The 12,950-nt window shown below is 40.0% G+C and overlaps 1 pseudogene; it reads right to left on the reverse strand.

Moving 5' to 3' along the window:
- Positions 1-10,883: 10,883 nt before the first annotated feature.
- LOC101039922 (protein lifeguard 4 pseudogene) lies at positions 10,884-12,719 on the reverse strand (annotated as a pseudogene).
- Positions 12,720-12,950: the final 231 nt, after the last annotated feature.

The following is a 12,950-nucleotide window of genomic DNA, read 5'->3' on the forward strand; positions in this document are numbered from 1 at the left end:
TTTGAGTCTATTACTGGTGTATAGGAATGCTTGTGATTTTTGCACGTTGATTTTGTATCCTGAGACTTTGCTGAAGTTGTTTGTCAGTTTCAGGAGATTTTGGGTTGAGATGATGGGGTCTTCCAGATATACAATCATGTCATCTGCAAATAGAGACAATTTGATTTCCTCCTTTCCAATTTGGATACCCTTTATTTCTTTTTCTTGCCTGATTGCTCTGGCTAGAACTTCCAGTACTATATTGAATAGGAGTGGTGAGAGAGGGCATCCTTGTCTAGTGCCAGATTTCAAAGGGAATGCTTCCAGTTTTTGCCCATTCAGTATGATATTGGCTGTTGGTTTGTCGTAAATAGCTTTTATTGTTTTGAGATACGTTCCGTCAATACCTAGTTTATTGAGGGTTTTTAGCATAAAGCGTTGTTGAATTTTGTCAAAAGCCTTCTCTGCATCAATTGAGATAATCATGTGGTTTTTGTCTTTGGTTCTGTTTATGTGGTGAATTACGTTTATGGACTTGCGTATGTTGAACCAGCCTTGCATCCCCGGGATGAATCCTACTTGATAGTGGTGGATGAGCTTTTTGATATGCTGTTGCAATCGGTTTGCCAGTATTTTATTGAAGATTTTTGCATCTATGTTCATCATGGATATTGGCCTGAAATTTTCTTTTCTTGTTGAGTCTCTGCCGGGTTTTGGTATCAGGATGATGTTTGTCTCGTAAAATGATTTGGGAAGGATTCCCTCTTTTTGGATTGTCTGGAATAGTTTCAGAAGGAATGGTATCAGCTCCTCTTTGTATGTCTGGTAGAATTCAGCTGTGAACCCATCTGGACCTGGCTTTTTTTGGGTGGTAGGCTCTTAATTGCTGCCTCGACTTCGGACCATGTTATTGGTCTATTCAGGGTTTTGGCTTCTTCCAGGTTTAGGCTTGGGAGGATGCAGGTGTCCAGGAATTTATCCATTTCTTCCAGGTTTACTAGTTTATGTGCATAGAGTTGTTTGTAATAATCTCTGATGATGGTTTGAATTTCTGTGGAATCTGTGGTGATATCCCCTTTATCGTTTTTTATTGCATCGAGTTGGTTATTCTCTCTGTTCTTTTTTATTAATCTGGCTAGTGGTCTGTCTATTTTGTTGATGTTTTCAAAAAACCAGCTCCTGGATTTATTGATTTTTTGAAGAGTTTTTTGTGTCTCTATTTCCTTCAGTTCTGCTCTGATCTTAGTTATTTCCTGTCTTCTGCTAGGTTTTGAGTTTTTTTGATCTTGCTCCTCTAGCTCTTTCAATTTTGATGATAGGGTGTCAATTTTAGATCTCTCCTTTCTTCTCATGTGGGCACTCATTGCTATATATTTTCCTCTAGAGACTGCTTTAAATGTGTCCCAGAGATTCTGGTATGTTGTGTCTTCGTTCTCATTGGTTTTGAAGAACATCTTTATTTCTGCCTTCATTTCATTGTTTATCCAGTCAACATTCAAGAGCAAGTTGTTCAGTTTCCATGAAGCTGTGCGGTTCTGAGTTAGTTTCTGCATTCTGAGTTCTAACTCGATTGCACTGTGGTCTGAGAGACTGTTATGATTCCCGTACTTTTGCATTTGCTGAGGAGTGATTTATTGCCAATTATGTGGTCAATTTTAGAGTAGGTGTGATGTGGTGCTGAGAAGAATGTATATTCTGTGAATTTGGGGTGGAGAGTTCTGTAAATGTCTATTAGGTTTGCTTGTTCCAGGTCTGTATTCAGGTCCTGGATATCCTTGTTGATTTTCTGTCTGGTTGATCTGTCTAATATTGACAATGGGGTGTTAAAGTCTCCCACTATTATTGTGTAGGAGTCTAAGTCTCTTTGTAAGTCATTAAGAACTTGCCTTATGTAGCTGGGTGCTCCTGTATTGGGTGCGTATATATTTAGGATCGTTAGCTCTTCTTGTTGCAGTGATCCTTTTACCATTATGTAATGTCCTTCTTTGTCTCTTTTGATCTTTGTTGCTTTAAAGTCTATTTTATCAGAGATGAGAATTGCAACTCCTGCCTTTTTTTGCTCTCCATTTGCTTGGTAGATCTTCCTCCATCCCTTTATTTTGAGCCTTTGTTTATCCTTGTATGTAAGATGGGTTTCCTGGATACAGCACACTGATGGGTTTTGGCTTTTTATCCAATTTGCCAGTCTGTGTCTTTTGATTGGGGCATTTAGTCCATTGACATTTAGGGATAGTATTGTTATGTGTGAATTTGATGCTGTCATTTTGATGCTACCTGGCTGTTTTGTTGGTTAGTTGATGCAGATTCTTGATTGTGTTGCTGCTTTTTTACCATTTGGTGTGTTTTTGGAGTGGCTGGTACTGGTTGTTCCTTTATATGTGTAGAGCCTCTTTCAGGAGTTCTTGTAGAGCAGGTTTGGTGGTGATGAAATCTCTGAGTGCTTGCTTGTTCACAAAGGATTTTATTTTTCCTTCACTTATGAAGCTTAGTTTGGCTGGATAGGAGATTCTGGGTTGAAAGTTCTTTTCTTTAAGGATGTTGAATATTGGCCCCCAATCTCTTCTGGCTTGTAGGGTTTCTGCTGAGAGATCTGCTGTGAGTCTAATGGGCTTCCCTTTGTGGGTAACCCGACCTTTCTCTCTGGCTGCCCTTAGCATTTTCTCTTTCATTTCAACCCTGGTGAATCTGACGATTATGTGCCTTGGGGTTGCTCTGCTTGAGGAATATCTTTGTGGTGTTCTCTGTATTTCCTGTATTTGAATATTGGTCTGCCTTGCTAGGTTGGGGAAGTTTTCCTGGATAATATCCTGAAGAGTATTTTCCAGCTTGGATTCATTCTCTTCATCACATTCAGGTACACCTGAGCTCTCCTTTATGAAGTGTCTCTTTGGTTATATGGGGGTCGGGAGCTGCTTGAGGAGACAGTCTGTCCCTTATAGGAGCTCAAATGCTGAGCTGTGAGCTCTGTTGTTCTTTTCAGAGCTGCTGGGCAAGCATGTTTAAGTCTGCTGCAGCAGAACTGACAACTACCTTTTTTTCCCAGGTGCTTTGTCCCAGGAAGGTGGGGCTTTATTTATAAGTTCCTGCCATTGTGCTGCCTTTTTTCAGAGATGCCCTGCCCAGCAAGGAGGTAGCCTAGTCACAGTCTGCCAGCAGAGGCATTGCTGAGCTGCCATGGGCTCTGCCCAGCTGCTGTGTGAACTTCCTTGCAGTTTTGTTTATAGGAGTATAGTTAGAACTGCCTCGGTAATGGTGGTCTGCCTCAGTAATGGCAGACTGTTTCTGTGATGGTAGACTGCCTCAGTAATGGCAGATTGCCTTGGTAATGGTGGCCTGCCTCAATGATGACGGAGTGCTTCAGTAATGGTGGACTGCCATGGTAATAGTGGACTGCCTTGTTAATGACAGACTGCCTCAGTAGTGGTGGACTGCCTCAGTAATGGCAGATACCATTCCCCCTACAGAGCTGGACCATCCCAGGTCCAGCTGTGCTTGCTGTGGAACTCCCAATCCAGAGCATTTCAGATTGGGGGTGGGACCAGCCAAGTCAGATCACCTGACTCCCTGTTTCAGCCCCCTTTTTTTCATTTAAATGGGCCAGTTGTAACGGCACCTGGATTTGTGTGAGTTTTTGTGTGGAGACTCACTCTGCTGTCTAAAACAGCCTCGCTGGAGAGTCGTGGCACTTTTCAGCCTGGGAATCTCCTGGTCTGTAGACAGCAAAAATTCATTTGGAAATGTGGTGATCACTCACCCTCTGCATTTTTGCTGGGAACTGCAATCCAGAGCTGTTCCTATTCAGCCATCTTAGATCGTCCTCCTCAATTTTCTTATTATGGGAGTAATAGTATTTATCTCATAACATTGTTGTGAAGATTACATGGGTTAAATATATAGAAAGAGTTTATAACAGCGCTTGACACTTTGAAAGTTCTTGTAATGAAGCAAGGAGTTAAGACAACGAAGGCTGTCTGACCAAAATTTCTAAGAAAATCCCTCACTGGAAAACACTGGAAACCTATACAACTTCTTATACAACTCCCACTATTTTTCTCCATCTCACCTCATCACACCCTATCCTCCAGTCACTGTCACTTTTTCATCCAACAAATTTCATTGGAGAACGCCTCTCGTAGGTGCCAAGAATGTTATTTGCATTGTCTTATGATTATTTAGGTTTAAATCACACAGGGGCATATGTAGCAGAGACTTGCTAGATATTCGCTAATTTAGTTTCCTCTTCCTGTTCACATGAGAGGATTATATTTCTCAGCCTCCCTTTCACTTGTGGTAGAGCTACGTGGAATGGTAGGAATCACGCTACTAACGGGCCTGGTCACAAAACGTCACGTGCTCAAGTGCTCTTTTTACTTATGAGGTTGCTAAGTGTGAAGTATCCAAGGGTGGACTTCTAGGAGACCAGAAGCTCTGAATCAGCATATCCAAAACACCTAATAAGATTTTGACATAAGCAAGAAATAAACCATTACTGTGTTGAGCTGCTGAAAACTGTAATATGCTGATGAATGCAGCATATTTCCTTTTAACCTTTTAAACCTAGAACACAACACAGTGTCTGGTATATAGTAGATCTCTATAAATATTCATTAAGACAATAAAAGAAAGGAAAGAAAGGAAAATGAAAAGAAGGAAGAGAGGGAGGAAGGAGGAAGGAAAGATTCCACTAATAAACCTAACAATTCCTTATTTTATGTGAAGTGATCACGCTAACATATCTACATCTCAATTTTACCAGTTGTGCTCTCCATTTAGATATGGAAAACTCCCTCCTCTGCCTCTTATTTATCTTCTTTTTTTTGAGACAGAGTCTCGCTCCATCACCAGGCTCCAAGCTAGAGTGCAGTGGCGTGATCTCGGCTCACTGCAACCTCTGCCTCCTGGGTTCAAGCAGTTCTCCTGCCTCAGCCTCCCGAATAGCTGGGACTACAGGCGAGTGCCACCACACCCAGCTACTTTTTGTATTTTTAGTAGAGACAGGGTTTTGCCATATTGGCCAGGATGGTCTTCATCTCTTGACCTCGCGATTCGCCCACCTCGGCCTCCCAAAGTGCTGGGATATTACAGGTGTGAGCCACCAAGCCCAGCCCTTATTTATCTTCTTTAACTTAAACACTGTGAGAAAATACAAGACCACTTTTCTCTTCCTGCTATCTTGGCTCCTGTGGAGGCCTGCTGGGAACAGGACTTCTAAAAGGAAGTATGACCCGTAGGCTGTAGTCCAAGCCATTTTGCAGGCTGTACACATCCGGAACCAAAGGGAGCACACTGCTCTTCTTAAAATTGAAGGTGTTTACACCTGAGATGAAACAGAATTCTATTTGAGCAGAGATATGTATACAAAGCAAAGAACAACATAGTGACTCCCGATGGCAAACTAAACAAAACTAGAGTAATCTGGGGAAACGTAACTCGGGTTTACAGAAACAGTGGCATGGTTCGTGCCAAATTCCAAAGCAACTTTCCTGCTAAGGCTATTGGACACAGAATCTGAGTGATGCTGTACCTCTCCAGGATTTAAACCAATGAAAAGTCAGTAAATAAATGTGGATTGTGGAAAGAAGAGAGAGAGAGAGAGAGAGAGAGAGAGAGAGAGCGAGAGCGAGCGGAGGGAGGGAAAGAAAGAAAATACAAGACCACTTTAGTGATAATGTTGGCTTTTAGGTACTGTTGATAATGGATTAAAGTAAGATTATCTATTCAAAATTGTTCCTCAGCCATTTCTTTTTCCAGAAAGGAAAACCATCCTGAACATTTTGCCCTTGGAGCTGGAGAGGAAGTGATGCAGTCAGATAGGATGGAGGCTCTGGATGAGGCAGGAGATACTGCACTGGTACTAAGACCCTGCAGATTAGATGAGCCAAGTAGTGGAATGGAAAGGGCTAGCAGAGCCTTCAGAGGTCATCTTCCCTTCCTTCCTTGCCCTTAGCCATCTCTTCCCACAGACTCTTCACTGAAATAGTACTGAGGAAATGGGTGTGAAGAATCTGAGCTAGCATAAGGGAAGGAACAGGGATGAAGGAAGAAGAGGAACTGAGGTCTCAAGATCAGCAGCTGGAAGGAAATGAGAATCTGTGCTCAGCCCTGGCAATTTTTCATGTGTAAGGGCTATTCGTAAATTGAGCTTAAAGACTTTTTAGGCTGTCACCTATATGTCTCAATGCTAACTTAATTCCAACACATACCATTAGGTGATCTCTAGTTAATTTTTACAATTAAAATTGTTCCTAAGGTTTTACAAAAGGGAAAATAAACCAAACACTTCAATTTATTTTAAATCTGTCCACATTTGAAAACCACACACGTATTGTTTCGTTTATTGTTATTTTCTTGTATCTCTCCAAGATTCCTTTGGAAATAATCACTGTTGTAAACTCACTGGTGTATCCAGGGAGACAGTTAGAAGACTGGTTTCAAACATATGGCAAAGTAAATACATAAAAATATTTGGAAATGAATTTTTCCAATCATAAACATTCTTACTAATGCTTGGGAAAACACAAAAGAAACTTTTATAGCTCTCTGGTGGTGATTTGATTTAAGACAAGAACATTCTGGTAATCGTTTTTCTCCTCCGTACTTTATAACTTTTATTCTTTCTTATGAAGAGAAACATTTTTTGTGGGACTATAGCTTTAAAATGAAGAAATGCCTATTTTTACTTATCACATCACTCAAACCAATTTATATCCTGACTTTTTAATGTGTCCCAGCATCAGAGTCATGTATACTTTTCTTTGGAACTCTTGACAAAACATTCTAATTCACAAGTTTTAAACATTTCAAAAATCTTGTCTTTTCATAAATTTCATATTGTCTCTTTCCTGAAATGACAACTTCGATTTAGGGAAATTTCCACACAGCTTTGGGAATTGCCAGTTTATAAGAAGCCCATGTGTTCACTACCACATTTCAAAATATATAGAGGTGGTTTCCTTGGAATCCTCCCAGGAACCCCAGTTTCAGAATTGTTAATATAGAGGGCATACTTCAAGAGTGACCAGTGAAGAATAGGACTTCTCGATGCAAGACAGTAGATGAAGGTGGGAAGGAACTGGATTAGAATAGTGACTTTCAGTCTCTGGCACACCTGACTATATATAAGAGCTTTTAAAACTAAGTAAAAAGCCCATATTCCACATTAAATGCTACCTTTATTATGAATAAATAAAATTATTTGCAAATACAGATATTAGTAATGCTTTAATTCCTGAAGATATTCTTAAAAGTAGCAAAATATCAAAGTATTGGTGAACTCCTGGTAGCTCTTGCTATCTGTTGCCTGTCAGTTACTCTCAAGTAGAATATTGGTTTGATACCAAGTGTCTATTGTTTGAGTGTATATGTCCCTTCAAAATCCACATTGGAACAATTTCTACTGTGGTGGTATTAAGAGGTGAGAGTGATTAAATCACAATGAATGGAATTAATGCTTCATAGAGCCACGTGACCCTTCCATTGTCTTTCACCATGTAAGAACACAGTGAGAGGCACCATCCTATAAGCAGACCATGAGCCCTTACCAGACACCAGATCTGCTATCACCTTGTTCTTGGACTTCCCAGCTTCTAGACCTATGAAAAATAAATTCCTATTATTTATAAATTACCCAGTCTAAGGCATTTTATTATAGCATGAGGAACAGACTAAGACAAATGTGTGTTAGACCCATTCCCAGAACACAACCAGAGGAGGGGTTGGTCTGACTGAGAACAGGTGTCCTGGGAGGGAAATAAATTCCTATTTCAATGGAAACAAATGATCTTCATGAGATGCTTCCCATTTATCAGTGAGAGTTGTCATCCTTTCCTTCTACTATCAATATGTCTCGTTAATAGCTGCAGAGGTATGTACTGTGCTGGGTTACATGTTGTTGTTTTTAATTGACTGGAAGCCCTGCTACTCTTGGATAGACTTCTCTGATGACAATTATCTGCACAGTTCATGTTATAAATAACTTCGCTTCAATCCCAGTCCTGGGCTCCACCAACCTGCTAGAATAGCCGGGTGCCTCAGTTTATACGAATCCCTTTGTTGGTGTTTGCTTGAATAGTGTTTGAAGACTACTGAAACCCTTAGTTATCAGGCTTTTCTGCAAGACCTAACCTGTGTCATCACCTGCTACAGATGGAAAGTGGGCCTGTCCTACTCCAGTGGGAGGGTTTATTGCCATCCCTAGATTTACCGTCCCAGCTAGTCAAGCGCCACATAGTGTCATAAAGTATAAGAATGGGTACCAAACAGAAATGTTCTCTAAATTTAGAAAAAGTTCTTTGTTTAGAAAAAGAATGTTTCGGCTGGTGGTGGCTCAAGCCTGTAATCCCAGCACTTTGGGAGGCCGAGGACGGTGGATCACAAGGTCGAGAGATCGAGACCATCCTGGTCAACATGGTGAAACCCCGTCTCTACTAAAAATACAAAAAAGTAGCTGGGCATGGTGGCGCATGCCTGTAATCCCAGTTACTTAGGAGACTGAGGCAGGAGAATTGCCTGAGCCCAGGAGGCGGAGGTTGCGGTGAGCCGAGATCGCACCATTGCACTCCAGCCTGGGTAACAAGAGCGAAACTCCGTCTCAAAAAAAGAAAAACAAGAAAAAGAAAAAGAATGTTTCTTCTCTTCTGGAGAGTTCCAACTGCTTTTTTATTTCTTTTCAATTTGCCCTCTATATTAATTGAACTAAACATTCATCTTGAATATTTTGAGCTGTGATAGGTTTTATTCCAGACAGGATATTAATGAACCAGATCGTGTTACATTTTCAACTCTTTATCAGCAGTCTCCAGACTAGGGCACATGAAGACTTCTCATGGGGAATGTGAACATGGAAAGTTTTAAGGGAATGAAGTTCCTTTTTCTCAGCTTTTATATGTTCGCTTCCTTGAAACTAATCTGCCTGAGAATATGACTGTGTTCAAGGAATCATGCCAATTTTCCTCTCCCCCCTCCCTTTCACTATATAAAAGTGAGGTGAACAGCCCAGCCATCCTGAATTTAATATGAACATTATGCCAGGGTGTAAAAATCTCTGGGAGTGCCAGAATAGAAGAAGTTCAAAATATTGCTGTCAGTGAAGCCTCATTTAAGTAAGTCACCATAAATCCACAGTAGAACTTTATGTATTGCCCTCTCTTACACATTTCTGTGCATAGTGTTAGAAATGGGGTGTTCTGGCCCGTGTTGGAATATTCTGCATCTAGACATATCATAGAGTAGGAGCAGCAAGATGGTTGACTGTTTTTGTTTAATGATAATTTCTTTACTCTCCCCTAATTATGGCTAAGAGAAATATGTTTCATCTGAGAGAGAATGCAGTAAAACATCCAGGCGCAGTGGTTCACACCTGTAATTTCAACACTTCGGGAGACAGACACAGGCAGATCGTTTGAGACCAGGAGTTTGAGACCAGCCTGGTCAATGTGGTGAAATCTTGTCTACAACAATTACCTAAGTGTGGTGGCACACGACTGTAGTCCCGGCTACACAGAAGGCCGAGGCAGAAGGATCACATGAGCCTGAGAGGTGGGGGTTGCAGTGAGCTGAAATCACAACACTGAACTTTAGCCTGGGCAACAGAGTGAGACCCTGTCTCAAAAAAAAAAAAAAAGGAATGCAATGAAAACAAAGCAAACAGAATGTCAGAAATGTATACAAAATGAAATGTCACCACAGCACCTTACTGTATCTAGTCAGCCAATTCAGTTCTTTGAACTCCTTTCCTCCAGTGATCCTCTTCTTCCTCTTACTTCAGCCATCAACTTCCAGTATTACTGAGTAGGCCTTGTCATTTACAAGAACTACAACACCTCCCCAGTCTCTCACCATCACAGGTACTCACTCACACAGAAATGCAACCCTATCTTCTGTTTTCCCTCCTGTTAGTAACGATAACTATTGTGGTCTGATCAGAATCCAATTTCTCCACATGGATACAGGTCTCAATCTTTCCCTGCTCAAGAACAGGGAAGAATGAGCTATGATTACATCACTGCACTCACTCCAGCCTGGGTGACAGAGCAAGATCCCATCTCTTTAAAAAAATTGAAAAGAACTGAGAATAGCATTCCCGCTCTTTTCTACATCATCAATTTTCACCCTCTACCAATTATTTCCTGTCAGTATCAAAACATGCTGTCATTTTTCCTGTTTTTTTCCCCAAATATTTTTATTTTGAAATAGATATACTTTATGGCTGATGACCCAGTATCTTTGGTGTCCTCTAACCACATTAGTATTCTATAAATTCAAAGTAAAATTTATACTTTAAGAAACCAATAATGTCAAATTTTGTCATAATATGTGACTTTCAGGCAGACTTTTAATTTTAGTACAATTTAAAATAAAATGTCATTAACATTTTAATATAATTTTAATATGATGAATAATTCTCTGTGGAATTTATCTTTTATATTTTTTCCTTTTAAATGAGATGAAAATCTCCAGGCAAAAGGAGATTTACAGTTTATAATGGTAAAGACACTACTACTTTAGAATCAAAGCCAAATCAGTATTACTTAATAATTCAGGGAAAATTTAGATAAAATCACTAGACGAAGGTAAACTGATATTCTTATCTAGTCATAAAATTATTTTTGAATTGCCAATGAACAGCTATGCATGGCTAATTTAGAAAGGAAAACATTTTAACAGAATTTTTATAGCTCTTAACTGAGTTTCTAAATCAAGGATTTAGAGATGAGATATCATGAAGAATAGCAAGATTTTAAAGCTCTTGGAATTACACAGGATGCAAATAAAGATTCTAACCATATTTAGTTATTACTTAATGAAACACTTTATACTGCTTAAAAGACATAATTACTTTTTTTAATCCTTTTTTCTCATTAAATTTTTTTGTTTTATTTTTCAATTGAGCTGAGATACTTTAATTACTTTTTATTAACTGCTTCCCGAAACCTAACAGGTGCAGGAATAGATTGATGATATCCATGTAGAGGCTGATGGCAGTTAATAGGTACTCTTCAGGTGACAGTTTATGCCTCAGTGAGTATGTGTCATAGATGATGAATCCACAAAAAAGAAGGGCTTTTGCAGCAGCTAAGACCAACTCCATTGTCTCACTATAAAAAAATAACTTCAAGAATCCTGACAGGCACAAAATCTACAAAAGAGCAAACAGCCCTGCTCCAAATTTGCTGAAATCCCTCTTAGATTGCAGAGTATTCACAGTCAAACTAAAAATTACTGCAGTAGTCAGTATGAAAGCTTGCAGAATAATACATATATCATAGAAAGTAACAACAACTGCCACAGTCAGAGCTCCCAACAGTGTAAATCCAAAAAGCAGGCACAGGTTAAGGGGATACTTACAGCTGTTTAAAGTCAATGCAAAAATCAAACCCAGAGATCCAAGGGCAAGCAGGAGGGGAGATGCCACCCATTTTTCCTGTTTTAAGAATATTCTCTTAATTTCACTTCCTCAGAAAAGTACAATCCCTTTTTGCTTTCATTTCTAACAAGATTCCTCAAAAGTATTGTCTTGCTTTCCCTAATTCCTTTTATTTTTTTTCTAGACAGCGTCTCACTCTGTCGCCCAGGCTGGAGTGCAGTGGTGCGACCTTGGCTCACTGCAACCTCTGTCTCCTAGTCTCCTAGGTTCAAGCAATTCTCCTCCCTCAGCCTCCCAAGTAGCTGAGATTATAGGTACATACCACCACTCCCAGCAAATTTTTGTATTTTTAGTAGAGATGGGGTTTTGCTATGTTGGCCAGGCTGGTCTCGAACTTCTGATCTCAAGTGATCCACCGTCCTCGGCCTCCCAAAGTGCTGGGAGTACAGGCCTGCACCACTGTGCCCAGCCCTCTTCTCCCATTCTCTTTAACTCATTATGTTTTCACTCATCACATCACAGTTACTAAACCCAATGATCAATTTTGTCCTAGAGGATTTAATTTGGTTGATTAATCTTTCCTCCCTAATATAGATTTTCCTTTTGACTAAACTATTTGTTTTCTTCCTGCCTCACTGGTATCTCTTTCTCAGGTCCTTAGTTTTTTCTTCCTCTTCAATCCAACCTGAATATGTTGACCTGCCACATGGCTCAGTCCTTGATCTCTTCTCAACAGCCAATCCATTTATGATCTCATCCAATCTCATCGCCTTAAATAACATAGTCCATATGCCAATGACTCTCAAACGTATATTTCCAGCCCTGTCCACTCTCTTGAACTTCAGGCTTATTATACATTTTATTTTATACATACCCATACATATTTATAAAAGCCCTTGGTCATACTTTATCCTTTCTTTCTCTCATGTTGCACATTAAATGCATCTAGAAATCGTGTGACCAACCTTCACAAGAACTGATAATCAGACCACTTCTCATCAGTCTCTTCTGAGATATTGCCATTTCTCACTTGAATTGTTCAATAAGCTTCCTACTTCCACCCTTGTGTCCATACAGTCTGTTCACAAAGCAACCTGAATGATCTTTTCAAAATGTAGTTCAGATCATGTTATTTTTCTCTTTGAAACCCTCGAAGGCCCCCTCCTCCATTCTACTCAGAATTAAAACCAAAGTCTTTACAGTGGCTCTCAGGGTCCTTCATCACTGGACTCCCAATACCTCTCTGACCTCCTCTTCTGCCCTCCCATCCCTTACCACACTGCAGGCACATTAGCACCCTTGAACAGGCGAGGGGAGCTTCCACATTAGGGCCTTTGCATTGGCAGTTCCCTTTACCTGGAATAGACTTCTCCATTTTTGCCTCATCCCTCTCCCTCTTTCAAGGCATTTCTCAGATCTTATTAATAATACAAACCACCTAACCCTCTCCCACTGCCTTTGCATTCCTGACTTCCTTTTTCCTGTTCTACTTTTTCCTTATGCCATAGCACATACCACTTTCTAATAAACTATTTAATTTATTTTGCTTATTTTCTGTTTCTTCTCACTAGACTGTAAGCTTTTTGAAGGCAGGAACTTGGTTTTA

The sequence above is a fragment of the Saimiri boliviensis genome, chromosome 3 (genome assembly GCF_048565385.1).
Source record: "Saimiri boliviensis isolate mSaiBol1 chromosome 3, mSaiBol1.pri, whole genome shotgun sequence".
Classification (NCBI taxonomy): Eukaryota; Metazoa; Chordata; class Mammalia; order Primates; family Cebidae; genus Saimiri; species Saimiri boliviensis.